This window comes from Oryzias latipes, chromosome 10 (assembly GCF_002234675.1).
Source record: "Oryzias latipes chromosome 10, ASM223467v1".
In the NCBI taxonomy this organism is placed as follows: domain Eukaryota; kingdom Metazoa; phylum Chordata; class Actinopteri; order Beloniformes; family Adrianichthyidae; genus Oryzias; species Oryzias latipes.
The window spans coordinates 1,966,262-1,984,558 of NC_019868.2; the positions used below are offsets into that span (position 1 = coordinate 1,966,262).

Genomic DNA, 18,297 nt, shown 5'->3' on the forward strand with positions numbered 1-18,297 from the left:
AGGACTATCTGGTAGCTGTTTTAAGACAGAATCAGAGGAGGTGACTGATACACTGTCATGCTGCCATGGATGTATCTGGGCAGTCTCCATCCACTTTCCCGTACTCCTCCCTGATATTTCACTAATGTGACTGGACAACAAAGAGATTGATGGCGATCATTATGCTGCTCTCAAAGAGTAAAGAGCATGATCCCGCCCGCTGCAGTGGTTGGGAGATGGGCGGTCAGCACTGACGCATGTACTTACTGTATGTCCAAGTGATGACAGCGAAGTGGTGTTAAACAAAAGCAGTGACGTGTGGCAGCGAGGGAATGCATCATGTGCTGATTCAAGAGTTTGGGAGGATCCTCTCTGAGAGAAGCAAAGACCAAATGGCCTGGAAAAATCCTAGAGCTCTCACAGCTATTTGAGTATGGTACAGCCTAAGACAGCCTCTGACCAGGACAAGACAACTGGCCCTGCTAGTCCACTGACTATCAATAACTGACAAGACATTTTCAACTACCGTACTTTATTGCATCTCCTCCAAATCTATGGAGCCCACAGCTTTTCCTCTCTTTGATCTGTGGGAAATCTTTGCATTCACATTGAGATGAACCGTTCATCTGCAAAAGAACACAGGAGGACCAGAGTTCACTTGTTTGGTCCAAACCAGAGTCCAGGTGAGCTGTCACACCTGACAAATCAAGAGGACAATCAGAGGAAATCCAGTCAGTTGTTTGTTTCCCCCATTGAGTCTAACAGCATGTCTTATCTGTTTATCTGCGTGTTTAGCCCCTGACCTCCCAATCATCCGAGTGGGGGGGGGCGTTAGCATTTAAATGAGTTCTTCCACTGCATGTTTGCTAAACCTGTTTTGAAAGCATCACATCCATGAAAAGCAGACATTAATCCTGGGGGTGTGACCTTATCTAACTTAACACCTGACAATGAGATTCTGTTGTTATCATGAGAACAAAAGGCTGCGAGCACGTCTCATCTGCTGGATCTGTTTACCGCAGCGGCTGAGCTCAGCCGGCGCTGTGGGTTAGCTCTGCTGTTGGTCTTGATTGCCCGGCATCGGCTCCTCAGGAATACCTTTTTAATGCCCCACTCAGGAAGTCGTAAAGCGCTCATGCCTGATGTGCCAAACATGGTCCACGGGCTCCTGGTGCCAGCGGCCGGACCGAACTGGGGTCGGTCCTCCAGCTTTCAATAGGAATCCGCAAATTTCCTGCGTGCATTTTTCCGATCTAATTGCGTTGTCAAGAGCCGCACCCCCCATTTTATATTAAGCTAGATAAGACGTTTAGTCGATATTGTTGCCTATGAATATGTAGGAGCGTGTTGGCCTTCACCTGAATGTGGCAGATGTGATTCCTAACTAAATCATAGGGATTACATTATTGACAGTACCTTGAACAAACATGGAGATGAGGTCATCGTTCGTTGTCTCCTGTTGTTTGGGCAGCATCTGAGTCATGCTGAGGCATCCAAGCAAGCAGAGCACATCTTCAGCAAGAGATGTAATTCTTTTCTGAGAAGAAACACTAGGTCTGTGGTAAATGTTTGGTCTGGGCGATGACAGAGGTTAGCCACGTCTCAGCACCCTGAAGTCATCTGTCTTCAGAGACGTGCTGTTATCCTGAAGGGCGATATGCAAATACTGCAGCTGATTGTTCATTGTGGCTGAAACCCTATAATGTGAGTGTGGTGTCAGCCACAGTTTGCCACAGTATCAATATGCCTTTGTTTCGCTCAGTCCGTTCAATACTAAGGAAAATACAGTGCTGTCATGCAATATTAATCCAAGGATAGAAGCTTTAGCAGCTGCTGCTTTTTATGAAGAGACAAGTTGTGGTTTGCAGCACCATATGCTCCCGCTGCTGCTGCCTTTTTCCTCTGACTTCCCTCCTGTTTCCATTGTCAATCTTGGCTTTTATTAACGTGATTCGCTGGATTTATTCCAGTGTGAAATGACTCAGCCGGGTGTGAATGCAGACCATGCTTTGCCTCCTACTGCTGCCATTTGGTGAGCGGGAGGAGAAGCACGAAGGCCGTCACAGTCGCAGAAAGCTCGCTTGTTGATGACACACCTCCCTTATGTAAATTGTAAAAAGAAAAATGCGATTAGGTCCATTGTGAAGGAGGGGCGGCGCAGTCCAACATGTTCTGCCAATGCTCAGCTGGACGGCATCAGTCTGCTGCACCCTTCACTGCAGGCTGGCCGTCACCGCCTCTGTCGTTAAACAAGTTCAACCAAATTCACGTCTACAACTCATGATTCTGTTTGTGAATCAATAAAACAGTCATTCATTTTTTCCACTCTTCATTCTAAACATTAACAAATTCATCCATCAAAAGCTAACAGAAAACACTGTTTACAGAAAAATACAATAACTTGCTTTAAAAGTGAAATGCTTAATGGATTTATTAATAGTTTAAATTAAGGTCAACAGTTTGATTAATTCATTTTGAATCCATTATCTGACACAATCAATGAGGCGCACTAAAATTCCTGATTCCTGCCAACTCTTGCAGACTGGGCTTCCACCCAGGGCCTGCTGACTGTGGCCAGTACAATGCCCACTGCACCACAGCCCAGGTAACAGATGCAATCAGCAGAGCAGTAGGAGGAAAACAAGTTTACAGTCCTCCAGATGAAGCTCTTCTAACCAAAGAAGAACTTTGCATTCGAATAAATCAGATTCAATGTTTTCACAGCATTTGACTGAAATCTTTCCCTGACTTAGTCCGCTGATTTAGTGCTGTGTTCAGCAAAGATTGATGCTTTTCAACACCCATTTACCATTGAAAATGAAGAACAAACTCTCCCAAAGTCACTGTCCTTCAGAAAAGAGCAGAGCTGGACGAGAAACGTCTTACGCTTCTGAACGGAGGTGATGATGATGTTCTGTTTGTCTGAAGACGTGTTTGCTTTTCAAGCAGAAACTGAAGAATTCTTTCACACTTTCACTGTTTTTGACAGTTTTAACACTCAAAAGGCTTTGTTGGCAGTTTTGGAAATATTGCTTGATGTTTTATTTAACACATTTTTTTACAAGAACTCTTAATCGCCTGTGTTGGTAATTCTAAGGACAGATTCAGTGAACTGAAATATCTGAGGATTTATAGTTTTATATAATCTGCTTTAGGGACTCTAAATGTGTGCTTTGGAATTCATGCCAAATCATTTGACATTTTTTAATTGCCTTAAACATGTTTTTGTTTTATGAAAGTCAGACTCAGGTTTTTGTCTTGTTTCTAAACTTTTGTAAAATGACTTCTTTTCACGTGGTGCAGATATAAAAAAAAAAAGCTTAAAAAATGAACCAAGCAATATCATAGGTCATGTAATTGTGACATTTCAGGAAAAAAGGCCTTCAGAGGCTGGAAGAAGGAGAAGCATACGGACTCCACCATAAGATCTTCAGGATTTATGGCCAAAGGGAGCTTTCTGGGATCAGTTCTGCTAATTCTGCTGCACTTTGGATCAGCTGTAGAAAAGCTTCATTAGATTTAGGCAGATTATGAGGAACTGCAATAATCCTCAAAGCAACACGTGCATCCTCTTTTCCATCCCTTGCAGATGAGCTATTCATATTTTGGAAATATTAAATAGCCAGAAAACGTATACATCTTTTTATACTTTAGCATATTTGTGAGGTTTTTGTATCCTCAAACATTTTGTGGAGTGCAATCGGAATTCATTGGCAGGAAATAATAAGTGATTCAGGCTTTTACTCACTGCAGACAAGCTGGTGGACTAAAGAAGTGGAGCAGATGCAAAGTGAAAAACACTCTTCCTCTGGGTATTGAAGAAGGTCATGTTTTCATTCTCTGCTGTGCTGCAGACATCCACAGAAGGATGCACAGACCCACACCGCTCAAATACACAAAGGAAGCACAAACACGATCTCTTCCTGTTTTTTAATATGCATAAATTCAGCAACCGGCTTTGGCGTAGGACTTATTGGGTTTGTGTTCAGGGTGTACTTGCGTTTAAAATACAAGATATTTGAGAGCCAGAAAGGAATCGGTGGGAGAAATCTTTGACAGCTAATGACCTGTCAGTTTCCTGAAGGGCTGTTCTGTTCCTGAGGGGTATATTTTTTATTAAATATTACCCCCAGTGGCTGAATTTCAAGGGCAAGGAGCCTGACATTTCAGGAAGAGAAACTAAGAAAAAAGGACGGGATCTGAAGCCTAGCAGTCAAACTTTATAGGAAGGATAAAACCAGCACAAATCGTGGCAGTTTTCTGCCAAATCAAACTTTGAAATCTTGACCTTTTTTGAATTTGTAGCACCTAATTTAGGCAAGTATTCAAGCGGTGTCCTCTGTGAGGGGCTTGTGACAAAAGAGAGAAGCTGAATGACAGTCATTTCATCTCAGAGCATGTGAAATGCTTCAAACAAGGCCTGGCCTCATTCAAGTGAGGTGGAAGTTTTTAAAAAATCCGGGCGGATAAAACAGCCTTTATTTCATTCCGACTTTAATTAAGCTGATGTGATGAATGGAGTTTAATGAAGCACAATGGCAGGATTCAGAGCTGGTTTAAAAGCTGAAGGTTAGCAGAGAGCAAACATTTACTCCCTTTCAGTGGAGACAAACTCGTTTCATTAGATTGGATGAAGTTCAGATGTGAAGGTGCAAGAACAGCGTTAATTCATGCCTGCTGTGTCACAGAAGAAAACTGCCTCGTTTCAAAGCCTAGCGGCCAAATAGGGACGCGCTGTACCTCATGGAGTCAGGCCAGTGTCTGCACGGAGGAGGTGGAAGAGAGGCCCATCCCTGCAATCACCGTCACAGCCGGTCACACCGCCACAGGCACCCACAGCTGTCTGTAAAGTGATCTGGCGAGATCCAGCTTCAAACAGACCAATCGTCTGATTCTGAAATGACTCTGAGGCTGCAGATGCAGACTCGGCTCCATCTGTGAGGCACAAACCTTCTCATTAGCCGTCTTAGTTTCCCAAATGTTGCTCTTCCCATGATCAGTCAAATAAATGAAAGTTTCTGCTTTAAAGGCTTCTATTCACTTATTTCATTCCCTTTGAAATGAGAAACATTTTGAACATTCTGCTGATGTTCTCTGGGCTGTGAGTCAGAGAAAGTCCACATGTGTGAGGAAAGATTCAGCTCCTGCAGCAACTGAACTTTTGACCATATTGGAACGGCTGTCTGCTACAGCCTGCCTGTTGGGTGTCAGTCTGCTGTGGGAGAGGAATGGAGTCATTTGCTTTAATTTCCATGAGTTCTCAGGATATAAATGCTGTGCTTTCAAAACAGAGCCGCTTCTTGGTGCTTGATGTCAGCGAGATGTGAATAGGCTGGGAGACGAGGCGCACGCGCATCATTCTTTCTTTTTCTGTGCATCAGGCATTTTTTCACCAGAATGATGACATCACAATGCAGATGAGCTGGGAAATTAAGAAACAATGAGGATCCACTGTTCAAAACCCGGAGGATTTATCAGTGAGCAGCTTGTAGGTCTGCACTTGTACATTGTATTATAAGGAGCAGGCTCAGTGGGTCTGCACCTATGGGATGTTATATTATTGAGGAAAATGGTCAAAAACAGTGCATAAAAAAGAAACCATCAAAACAATGGGCGTGTGGAGAAGGTTGAAGCCTACTGAGATCTGTCTTGATGCTGAGATGGAGGAAGGATGCAAATCCAGGACTCCACAGGCAACCATATAGCCAACATAAGTTATTTATTAAACAGGAACAAACAAAAGGAGCAGCACACAGAGAAACTCCAGGGGAACTAAACAAAGCAAACTCCAAAAGAAACTGGAAACCAATGCAAAAATAGAAATGAGCCAAGACACCAAGAAGACTGACAAAGACTCCAACCACACCTGCCAAACAGGAAGCATAACTATGTAATTCTACTTTTGGGATTTTAGTTCTGTTTTTCTGTAACTTTTATAAAAGATTTTACTATTATCCTAGTGTACAACTCTTGCATTTCTGAAAACAACCACTGGAGGCAGATATCAGAAAGGAGCATTTTCCCAACGACTTTAATGTTAAAAGGTCATGTTTTACGCCAAAATAAAGCCTATTTACCATTCGGCTTCAATTATCTTTTCAAAGGATAATCCTTTAAATTGTGTTCATGTTCATTTTGGGGGGCAGGTTTTTTCCCCCCACATTTTTAAGGGTGGTCTTTGTAACTGTCAGACACATAGGTGGACCTTCAAAGCTTTGAATCCTAGATTGTTAGAAGATAGCTCTTCTTGAAGTGTTGTGGTCTACATAGCCCTCTTATTTCCCACATGGCTGCATAAAGCATTTCACTGCACATTGTACAATGTATGTAGATCTACATGACAAAAAAATTGAATTTGAAAGTTGCTTTATTAAGACAGTTTAGGTTGACTGCAAAAATGAAAAGGGGCTTCAGATGAGCCCAAAACAAACCAGGGAACCACATGACCACAAGGTTTGACCGATTTCTCATCAGTTCATGAAAAAACCAAACTATGAAAGAAACAAACACCTCAGACAGTCATCCATCCATGATCTTCTGTTTTGGGGTCTGGGTGTGGGAGCAGTGGTCTCAGTGGAGATGCCCAGACCTTCTCTTTCTTCTGACCAGCACTCCTCCAAAGGCAATACCAAGGCATTCCATGTCCAGGCACCGTCTCCAGCATGTCCCAAGTACCCTGACCACAATCTTCGACAAATTCAAACCTTTGGAGGTTAGCACCCAGTGTGTCTCAGCCCTCCCTAGTCCTTTGCTGGTTTGAAAACGAAAAGTAGATCATGAAAACCTTTAAAAGGTGGAATTTTCAGAACAACAATCCACAGATGAATGTTGTCAAAGGAAGAACCAACCAATCAATGCTGATCAATTCTGTGTCAAAAAATAACATTGAGTCTCAACTGAAGCACCTCTGGTAGCATTGATTTACCATGGAAATGGAGACCTACATTTCTGCATCAGTGTGTTTGTCCATGATACAGACTATCAATACAATTCAGGTTATTTTATTTGAATTATATAGCTCAATATTACAACAATAGTCGTCTCAATGGGCTTAATACTGGTAATTTTATGAGAACAAGGAATCCTAAAGAACATGAATATAGAATTCAATAGGTAATGGCTAAACTAAACTAAACAGACTACACTAAACTGGGCATCCCTGCCCTTAGATCAGGGGTGGGAAATTCCAGGCCTCGAGAGCAGGTGTGTCTCCAGGATTTCCAGATATTCTTGTCCTACTCATGGCTGATTACCTGGTTCAGGTGTGTTCAGCCAATCAGAACATGTCCGAGCAGGGTATGAAGGAAGACATGCAGGAATGTGGCCTCAGTGCCCTCCTCTGCCTTAAATCCTCCTTCTCGGTACAAACTATCACTGTTTGTGCAGCCCAACTTGAATAGTAACTGTTGACTACAATGTCGACGTTCATTTGATCATTACATGTGGGATTCTCCCACCCCAGTTACATGCAGAGGAGCTGTGTGGTCTGGTCATTAAGTTCATGTCCTGTGCCACAAAACAGAGTAGATACAACAGTGCTAACATTTGTGATGCTTCACACTGGCAGCATGAAACATCAGGGCGCTTAGGCGGCTTTCAAGCCAGGACAGTTGTGTCCACTCGCTTTGGTTCAGATTGCTTTTAGGCTGAAAGAATCAAACCCCAGTAACATTGTTCAGTTACAAAAGCTTGTCGGGGTTCTAGCTGTGAGTCACACAGGAAAAAATGAATTCAACCAATGCACCAGTAAACACTTTTATATGACTCTAACATCAATAAAATAAATCCTGGTTTCAGCAGAATTTCAGCAGTGATATCTAAATCTTTTTTTCTGTGTAGCGTAACCCTTGTGCTGTCCTAGGTTCTTTAACATTGGGAGTGGGGTCATCTAGACCCACTAGACAGTGCTCTGAACCTTTTTTCTTCAATGATTTGTGATCTTCACTGGTGTCCATGGATTACATGAAATCTTTCCACCTTTATCCACCTTTGTCATGGTAGGGAGAACACGTCAATGTAAGGGTGGGGTCATCTAAGATGGCACAAGGGTTGAAGGGCCCAAGTTGAATAATTTTATAATCAACCAAATTTTTAAGAAAAACTGAGCTATTGCTAGCACACTTTCAAGAAGAAACATGCGACAGGAAGGGATGCACAAGATCATGGCGGAATAGAAATATAAAAACTCTACATTAGAGACCAAAGACTGACAGCAAAACTAGTAATAGGTTCATATAAATTTATTAAAGGATTTATCAGAGGAATTATGAAGGACAATGCTATCACAATTTTAAAACAAAAAATCAAGATTTAGAAACAACAGCCTAATAAAGCTGTAACACCTTCCAAAGAATGGCTGACTGTGTTTAATTACTAGGATTAACTTTACATCACATTTGAATGTACTGAGAATCTGTATTGTCTAAAAAATCCCTTTATTTTTTTTATTTTCATTCACAAAGTGATTTTTTACAGAATAATACTACTATGATACATATTAGGATATAGACACACTTACTACTATAAAAACTTCAGAAAAAATTCAGAAGTTAAAGGCCAGATTGTGTCAGTTTAGTTTTTACTGAGTCAAGTTTTACTTTAAAACTAAACTGCAGTCTAGATGACAGATCTGACCTCCTGCCGCTTTAGGCAGAAACATTTTGTGTTTTGCTTAAGACAAAAAAGACAAAGATGCTGACAAAGTGAAGACTGATAAAACAACTGATTAATGACAAGGTTAGCTGCCAAGATAAAACTCCGATTTGTTCTCAAATTATTTCAATTTTGATAAGATTCTTCCATATTCCCACAAGTAATGAAAACGATCTTTTTTTTAGAAAAGCATCTACAGTCCTCCGCATTTTGATTGCTTTCACTGTTCGCACTCTGATCAAACCGTGGCTGGATGTTGCCTTCAAGGCCCTACGTAAATCACTTTACTTTGGTGCCAGATAATTCTTAAACAAGATGTACCGTTTCTGTTTTAGGCCAGCTATTTGTTATAACATTGTGACACTTAATGAATATAAAGCAGTGCTCAGCTAGGCTGCAAATGTGTGTGTTTGTGTGAGGGGGCCGGATGGAGGCTGAGGAAAGATGGCAGTTGATAAATTGTTGCTATCTGACTTCCTGTCATGGAAAATACGTCTAACATGCGGATGCAGGACTGGATAAATCTGTTAGTGACCGCATGTTTTGATGTCTTGGGTCCTCAGAGATTTTGGGCCCGGAGTGTTGGCATGGAAGCAGGATGAAACCACAAAAGGTGCAGCTTACACAGCACTGATGTGCTGCCATGCACATCAACAGTCTGCTCACATCTTGGTGTGTTTTCTTGCTGACAGAACGATATTACAATATTTGGAGAGCCGGAATAGATTTGAAAAATGCTTTTCTGATAAGCCACACAGCTCATACTTTCTAATGTCCTCATTCAGAAAGAAGAGTGATCATTTGGGGTACCTTCAAATGCAATCATTTCTCAGTGCTTCTGGTTGTGTGTCTGTGTGTTCTTGTGAGTGTGGCCTCTTGAGGAGCAGCACAGGAGCTGGATGCCTCCTTGACAACACCTTGGAGGTAAAAATCAATGTCTGCCAAACAAAGTGAAATGTAAGGCTGCAGCCGATACATGACAGATGAGGCTCAGGCTAGTTTTTCTAGAGTGAATGAAGAGTGGAACGCAGGCGGCCCTGTCTTTTGTTGTCAGGTAAATCAGCATTAGAGCGATTGTGAAGGACAGTCAATCCGACTTTCCTGACCACCTTTAGTGTTGATTAGCATGTGAGCAGACGTGTGTGAGAGGCACTTTGAAAGAGCAGGCACGACGGTGTCCAAAATTCAGAAGCCCTGCATGACAGATTACACTTTACAGAGCCGTTTTGGTAATGAATTTTGATTCTTAAGGGATCTCACTGTCAACTGGAATTGCACAAACGCACAGGCACCTTGATTAAAGTGGATCAGTCTGTGTTATTAGAAGAGTCGCTCAGTTTCACAGAAAGAGCAGCTTCAGGGAAAAGTCACACTCTTTGACAGTTCAACTGTGTGTAATTTTAGCGGCTGCATTTAAAAAAAATCATGTACTTTCCGTGTCAATACCCACAGAGTTTTTGTCAGATCCTGGTTTCCCTGGGGTGGGTGGGTGCGTGTGTGTGTGTGTGTGGGGGGGGGGGGGGGGGTACAGCGGTGACCCCAGCATTCAGCCGGGGGCCGGTCGAGCGTGCACCCGTTCAGTGTTTCCAAAAACTTTACCTGGACTGTGAGGATTTTTCTCTAAGGTGTACACACTGTGTGCTCCAACCCCTGTGAGCGCACATAAAGATCATCACTCATGGCGGTTGAAGGCATTGACAACTCCGCCAGCACCCCCCCCCCACCCCCCCTTAGCACTGATGTACAAGTTGGTGAGCAGTATGAGAATAAAGCAATGATTTGTGCCATTATTATTCCTGCGCCATGCTTTGCACTATGGCTAAGAGTAATGCAACAGCGGGGAATCGTTTCACAGCCTTGGCCCCAGGAAAGCTCTTTGGAAAGCGGGGGGATTTTCAGCCTTTGTGCTGCAGCTCTGCCTCTGCAGTCAGCACATGTGGGCTTAAAGAAGAGTGTGGAAGGAGTCTCTTCCAGTGAGGGGGGTGTGAATTGTTCCCTCATTGATGAACATTAGAAAAGAGACCTGCACGACTCTACATTAATAATTGATAGAAGAAAGTAGCATTGCATATATTGTGGTTTCCCCATCCAGAACCCTTAATGACCCTTAACTCTTTCACTTATAAATGAGCCTAATTTACAGTGGAGTCATCATAATCACACTGAACATGATCATGCCGGGAACAGCACATGCCTACAGTAATAGATTACATGTAACTTTACTGTAAACCAGTAATTTAAAGCATTACTCAGTAGTTTTTCACTAGTTTTTTAGGGGGGCTGGACTGAGTGGCCCCTCACCCCTGGCGTTCAAAACAGGAAGTACCTGCTGACTCCAAGAAGGGAAAATCCCCTAGACCTGTATAAAGAAATAAACAGTTATTACTCAGTCGTTGGTCAGAATAACCACTATTGCTCTGCTACCTTTTAAAAAATAATTCTTATTTGTTTGTAGTTCTAGTTATTTAAATGACCAATGAGATGCCTCAGTAAAAGTAGATAGTCTCCCGGCAAAAATTCGAACATTTTGATTGACAAATTCTCCCGTGACCGCTTTCAGTGGAAGCGGTGTGGACTTCTAACAAGCTCCCTTCAAATTGGTGAGAGTGGCTGCCAAAGGAATGTAAACCCAGACCATAGCGGACCAATCCCTGCCTACTGACGTTGCCTGGCTCCAACATGGCGGAAGCTGGAACTAAATCATTTTTTTGGGTGATGTCACACTAACATGGCCCAGTTCTGATGTACAGTCAACGTCATTACCCAGAACATTTTTAGTAACATTCAAATTACGATATTTTATCTAAGTTTTTCCAAAAATCTGCAAGTCTATGACCCAACTTTAAGAAAATCCCAAACAGAAAAAACTACAGATGCCGATGAAGAAGCAATACTAAAACATGTGACCAGTTCACTTACGGGCAAAGAGGAAGAAAACAGATGATGCTCTTTGTTGTGGTTCAGTACACAACTGCACTTCATAATGTCAAAAAAAAGTACATCAATCCTGTCCATAATGCCTTCTTAGTTCATGACAGCAAAGAGAATTTAAGGCGATAAAGGCAACAAAAGGAATCTGAGAGTTCATTTTTGGCAAACTCAAAGCTTATGAAAGCAAATACAAATGAGTCAGAAATGGTCACAGATATTTTCATGATGGTTTCTGACTCTGCTCAGACATCACTGTCAGCAGACTGGATAAAGCAGTCATTACGCTGCACTGGATCTGTGGAAGTTACACTTATTTCATAATAAACATTAGATTCAATGTTTACCAGAAAATAGCTCACTTCAGCCAAAAAAAAAAGAATACGTCTCAATGTGAAGGGTTTATAAAATTTAATTTCACGGTTGCACCCCCTTCTACCCCATAAAACGCACGTTTTCATTAAAACAAGCATATTAGCCTTGAATAATAAATAAGTCGGCCGGGAGTTTGAAGTCTGTATAGAGACATCAGCTCCATGAGCCACAGTCCTGCTTGTTTATTCGCTGTGCTGTGAAAAACACACACGGTGTAAATCTCCTCCTTACATTTTCCCACAATGGAGGGTGAAAATTAGTCCTTCTGCAAGTGGAGTGCATCCAGAGGAGAACAATATGCCAACAATTAATCAGGAAGAGATGTGGCTCCTCATCTTTAGCCGGGTAGTGCTTCCTTTGTCTGGCTTCCCCACAAACTGGGCGATTCTGCACAGGAAATGCAATTACAGCGACTGCTGGAAGAGACTCTGCCACTACAACCACGAGTGGTTTGTTTTTTGTCCTGAAACAATTTTCTCAAGTGATTAGAGAAGGGAGCTCTAAATGTATGGGGAGGGACACGAGGATTCTCGGAATCCATGTCACAATTCTGTGACCTCTAAGATGATGGAGACCTCTGTGTGCGATTGTCCATGCAGATGTGTCGCTGCAGGCTGAGCGGGGAGTCAGCGTTCACCTGAATGTGTGTGGTTCTGATGGAGTTGAAAGTGAAGCGTGTTGGAAGCTCCTGTGGGGGTCAGGACACCTCTCATCTCTGCTCCTGGAGCTGAGCTGTTGGGGTCACTCCGGTCCATCTCCGCCCATCAGCTGTGCCGCACATGCACGTCTCCTCATCGCTTCCTCGTCTGCTGCCCTTCCCTTACAGTCATCTTAATCCTGGTTCAAGATCAGAGCGGACGGTGCAGTCGGATATTGATTTAAATTGAAATGGGACGCTGCAGATGGGTGTGTTCGCAAAAGCCGAGCTTTAATATGTAACCTAGAGGTTTTATAATTGACATGATATTGGAGGATGCCTTTGATGGAGTCAGTAAAGCAGAGATGCTAATGCTGTCCTGATCCACATTTGTGTGAAAACTGCTCAACATTTGGTAAAAATATCAACTCAAGACTTTTCTTAAATTCCATCCAGCAGCGCGGCGAACAGAACAAGAGGCTGAGTTACGGTGTTACACTTTTAATGTTACCATAAATGCTAAAAAAGAACTTTTTCTTTGTTTTGAAAGGACACTAGAGAGTCTTTAAATGGACTACCTGACCCTGCACAGGTGTAGTTCTGAACTCCTGCAGTTTGTTGATGTCTTAAATTATGTAGGTCTGTTATGTAAGCGCTTTTAAAAACATAGGATTCTGGGGTGAAATGACAGGTAAATGTAGTTTTTCTTTTGTTTTTTCATCTTTTATTCATTCCTTTTTTCTAAACGTTACATATGAAACATGGCACTTTGAATAAAAGGTGTAATAAAAGTGTTTACTGTAAACAACCGTTAGCTCTCCAGAAGTTACTCATGAAGGTTTGCGTCTGAATGGAAGGATCTTTTTTAGTCCCACATCTCTGCTGCAAATACACAAATAAAAGGTTTTTGTGTCTTTCAGAAGACACTCAGAACCTTTGTTAGAAGAAAAACCAGGTTCTTTGTCAAACAGAGCAGGACACATGTTCCAGAAACACACCATCATACGCTGCAAACACTCAGGTTATTTAAAAAAACATAAATAAAATGAAAAAATAGAAAATTGTTTTTACTTTAAAATTTAAATGGAAAGAGTTAGATAAAAGCAGAAACATTTTGCCAAAAATGTCAAAATAGTTAGAACTACGTGACTGATTGAAAAAATGGATTAGTCAATAAGGTCTCAAATCTTAAATTTAGAGAAAAGAGGCTGTGGCGTAGTGGTTAGCACTCATGCATGGATGATGGATGGATGGATGTATGGATGGATGGATGGAGAAAAGAGGCAAAAAAACACAAATTAGTTACACTAAAATAGAGAAGGTAGTGTTTTGAAGAGTCAGAACATAAGCACCTGTGTGTGTGTGGGTGCATGTGTGTGTAAGCAGTACATAGGGGGCCACAGCCGTGGAGTCCTGCATTCTTCTCAACACCACTCTGGATGTTAGACTGGGGGCCAGCCTCAGGGGCCTAACATCACACCCCAGGCAACCTGCCTGTCAGTCAGCCTTGGACAGGGACCAGAGGGGGTGGGGGTAGGACTCAGTACTCTGGATTGCAGACCCCCCCCCCCATTCAAAAATCTTCAGTCAAGATGATGCAGGCAGATTTTGAAAATGCTGTTGTATCCCTCAACTATGATTGCATCCACAGAAAAGATGACCCATCATGCCTTTGGGCATATTGTCAGTTGAGAGTGAGACTTGTTGGTTGTGCACATGCTCCCCCTCACAGCAGTCAGATTTTTGCACATTATATTCCCTTCCATCCACTGTTATTCTGCAACTGTGAGTGCAGAGCAGCGTAATGGCATAAATGCAGCTTCCAACGCTGGGTTTGCTTTTATGCTCTAACTGTTTACAGCTAAACAACATGTGCTCATTCTGGTTTGATTCCAACGCAGACCAGGCTGAGCTGCAGATTACTGCAGTGACACCTGAACCTGATGTTGCTCCTGCATTTATGCTCCTCTTCAGGCATTGTGCTTTTCTTTGCTGTTCTTAATCCGTGACCTCCCGCCCCCCGCCTCCATTCCTTTAACTGCAAAATAATGAGGGTTGAAGAGGGTCTGCGGCAGTGCTGCAGCACAGGACGGGGCTGTCTGCTCTCCCAGCCGCTGGACTCATTTCAGAACGCTTTAGGTGGCGTGCTTCAAAATGACCTCACCGAGTTTCAATTCTGCCTGATGGCGGCACCACGGGTCATGAGGACACAAACTAAGAAAGTTGGAGGCAGTGTGGGCGCTTCTGATAAACAGGAAGAGAGATCTGTCCGCACAGAAGTGGACAGGAACGTTTCATCAGCAGACTGTTAAGCAGTCATCATCTCTGTGATGATCTGCCATCTGTAGCTCTGTCTTTGGGTGGGGGGTGGGACTGACAGTGACGTGAAGATGTTCGCAGTGCATCTTCAGGGCTTCTGCTCTCCATGCACTTTTCCTCGTCGCACATTTCCACTGGAAAGCTTATATAAGAGCGCTGCGTCACGTGGTTGTGTAGGTTAGGTGAGGTGTCACTTGACATTATGCAATGGTTGTGTAACTCTTGAAATGCTTGCTACATTCTGGCTCCCTCGCCAAAAACAGCTTTAAAGACTCGTCTGTCTTTGATCAGATAAAAGTCAAAGATGAGTGGGCCGGGCCGCCAGAGCCGAGAGGATCGTTTGTGTGCGGGAAACACCATCGGATTCACGCTATTCTTCCTTCTCCTCTCCATCTCCATTGTTGTTTTTCTTTTTTTCCAAATTTCTCCTCAAGCCATTGAAAACTTCAAACCCTCTTTCTAGAGTAAATCCCTGAAACTCACCCGGGGCAAAGGACGGGTTCCAATGCTCCCTGACTCCTCTGGGTGCCCCCCTCCCTGGCTGAGAGGCTGCTGCCTTCCGTGTCTCCATGCTGCAGTATAAATGAGCCTCTGAAGAGAATCAGCTGGATGCTTTGACACACGTTCTCTGCGCTTCAAATGCAGCACTGTGATTTATTATTCTTTCATTTTACGTCAAAAAAGATTTTTTTCTTTTGTGTTAGGTTTCTAAAATGTTTAGAAACTTTTCAAAGCAAAGGCGAAGCACCCCCATATTCTTCCACGGCACACAAACAAGGTGGATCAGTAATTGAAAAGCAGAGTCTGGTCTGAGTCGTGTGATCTGTTTTGATTGAATTCATGTGACGCACACATGCAACAATTTTCCAATTGGTGAAGGGCGAGCCAGTCAAGGCAAATGCCCTTTCAATCCCATTAGCAGCTGCATCAGTCTCTTAATGCGGAGTAAAATGGCCAAGAACTTTTGCAGTACTTACAAAATGAATATAAAAAGACTTTCAGTGAGCTTGCCAAGCTTTAGTGAGTGCTAAACGGCTTTTAATTGTGTTCCGACTGTCAGAACATTACGCTTCGTATCGAAGGCTTGTCAGATCCATAATCAAAAGATAAAAAGGGAATACTTTCAGATTAGTGAAGGTCACAAAGCTAATTGTCCTAAACATCCGTGGATATTGGCTCCGCACCGCAAAGAAAAACATGGAATTAAGAAATTAGATTAACTTTTTTTCTTGCCTGTGACATTTTAAGTTAAAATCGTGTATAGGGTCAAATGAAGAAAACCCTTCAAATAAAGATATTCTTTCTAAATATTGTCTTCTGGGTGTCAGTGCAGCATTTGATGGGTAATTCAGACATGATTAAGATGTGAGCGAGGTCTGTGATTTCAGCGTCGGCATGCTCTATTAATCACAGAGGTCTTTTCAGAGCCCACTGCTGATGGAGATGAAGACAGGCTCACGGTAAAGAATTATGCAAAGGAGACATCAGTCTAGATCTGGTTTCAAAGCACGGGCCGTAAACAGCACAGCTGTTTCTAGAGCCTTCCCACTCAGCCGACTCTATCTCTGAGGAAAACCAGTGAATTTTTTCTGCATTTGTTTTTCTAAACCTCAGTGGAAGAACTCCTATTTTTCAAATCAAAGTTGTAGAAGAGCATGTTTTCTGGTCGAGTCCAGCAGGGCCGTAAAGCCAGCTTCCTGTCTCAAACACCCTCCATGTTCAGAGACGCTCACACCTGCTGTGTGCAGGAAATGGAACAAGCGCATGTTGTTATGAGCCGTACTTTAAGAGAAACATCACAAACTGAGCCTGCCAACCTCAAAGATCCAGAAAAAAAGGCCTGACATCCTGTCTGCATGATTTACTTAACCAACCTGTACGATCCAGCTCTTAGGAGGGACAGAAGCTGCAGACACCTTTAGCTGGGCTCTGTCTGTCTGCAGACACACCAGTGAAGAGTTCCTCTGCAGCCTTTTACAGTTTGAGAAGTCCTGCATACAGTGACTCTAATTCCCTTCACGGGGGGTTAATGCCCCCTCCTTCACTGCGGGATTATGCTCTCAGACGCAGATTGCATGTCGAATCTCTGTGAAGTTTGGTGTTGTTGTGTTTTCACAGCATTTTGCACAGAATTGGCTTTCACCTGTGAAACACTTTACGCCATGTTCCAGTACAGGCACGCCTTTTTTTACACCTCAATTCATCAGAAAGGGACTCCAGAGGGAGCCGAGACGCTGCAGCTCATCAGCCGGCTGCACCTGCACTGCAGCCTGGGCCTCTGTGTCTCTGACACCCGCCTGCAGCGCTCCACCTCCACCATTGGCAGTCCAAACAAGGACAATCAACACGTCAATACGTGGACACTAAGATGAATGGACACAGCTGTGGTCGATATGTGACATGCATCTATATTTCTCCCCTTCATTTTTGAAAACCGTTTTTAGAGAATTAGCAAAAACAGGAAGTTGTTTTTTACAGGAGAAAAGATGATAAAGTCTTCGTTGTACTTCCTGGTTCACTGATACCGCAGAAGAGCTGCAGCCAGAGCTTGACCTGCAGCATGGCTGTTTGCAGTGGAAGTAAAAACAGCCGGTGCTGCCAGATAAATCTCATTTCTATACATCCTCTGAACACTTTTCTAATAAGCACTGCGGTGTTGCTCAGGAGATGAGTGGATGTCTTGTAAGCGTTATCACAAAGTCAACGTTCTCTCATATTTATCAAATGCCAGTGTAGCAACTGATCTGAGGTAATTCATGCTTCATTTAAAAGCAGGCCGGCTTTGAGCGCGCTGGCGAGGGGTGATGAGGAGATCATGTTTGATTGGGTTTGATAAAACTCTAATCACAGTCCACAAAAAAGAAGAGAGTAAAACAGCCTTCATCTGTGTCTGATGATTTTGCTTTTATGGACTTTAGGGCCGCATGCTGCTGCTGTGTAATTGCAGTCAGGAAGTAATTAATCCTATATTGACCTTCTGCACCGGCACACGGATTCTTGTTATTTCTGATTCTGCTTCATACCTATCAGTCCATCCGTCTGCCTGCTGATGAAAAAGATGCCTATTCAAGTTTGTTGCTATTCTTAGCCAGGCCTGCTTGAAAATTACTCTTGTGCTGCAGCTTTCTTCCCGATAATGCTCTTATTAAAATAGTCCTTATTGTATATTTTGATGTATCCCTACTTTGAACATAAGAGCGTAGCGTTGTGCAGCTCTGATGGGCTGCACGAGCTACAGCCGGAGGGTTTTTACCTCAAAGCCATGGAAGTTATTGCCTCTCTCTCAATAGCATTCATGTTTCCATCCTACAATGTGGAACCAAACGGCTCATTTGTCTGCGTTGAGCAGCTCGTTTTGTGCATGGGAGGGCAGGCTGAGGAGTGGAAGCACACACGAGGACACAAAC

At 43.0% G+C, this 18,297-nt stretch overlaps 1 protein-coding gene across 6 annotated transcripts in view; it reads left to right on the plus strand.

Moving 5' to 3' along the window:
* Positions 1 to 18,297, plus strand: part of LOC101160146 (teneurin-3) — a 175,029-nt gene that overhangs the window by 51,099 nt on the left and 105,633 nt on the right. The window lies entirely within an intron of this gene.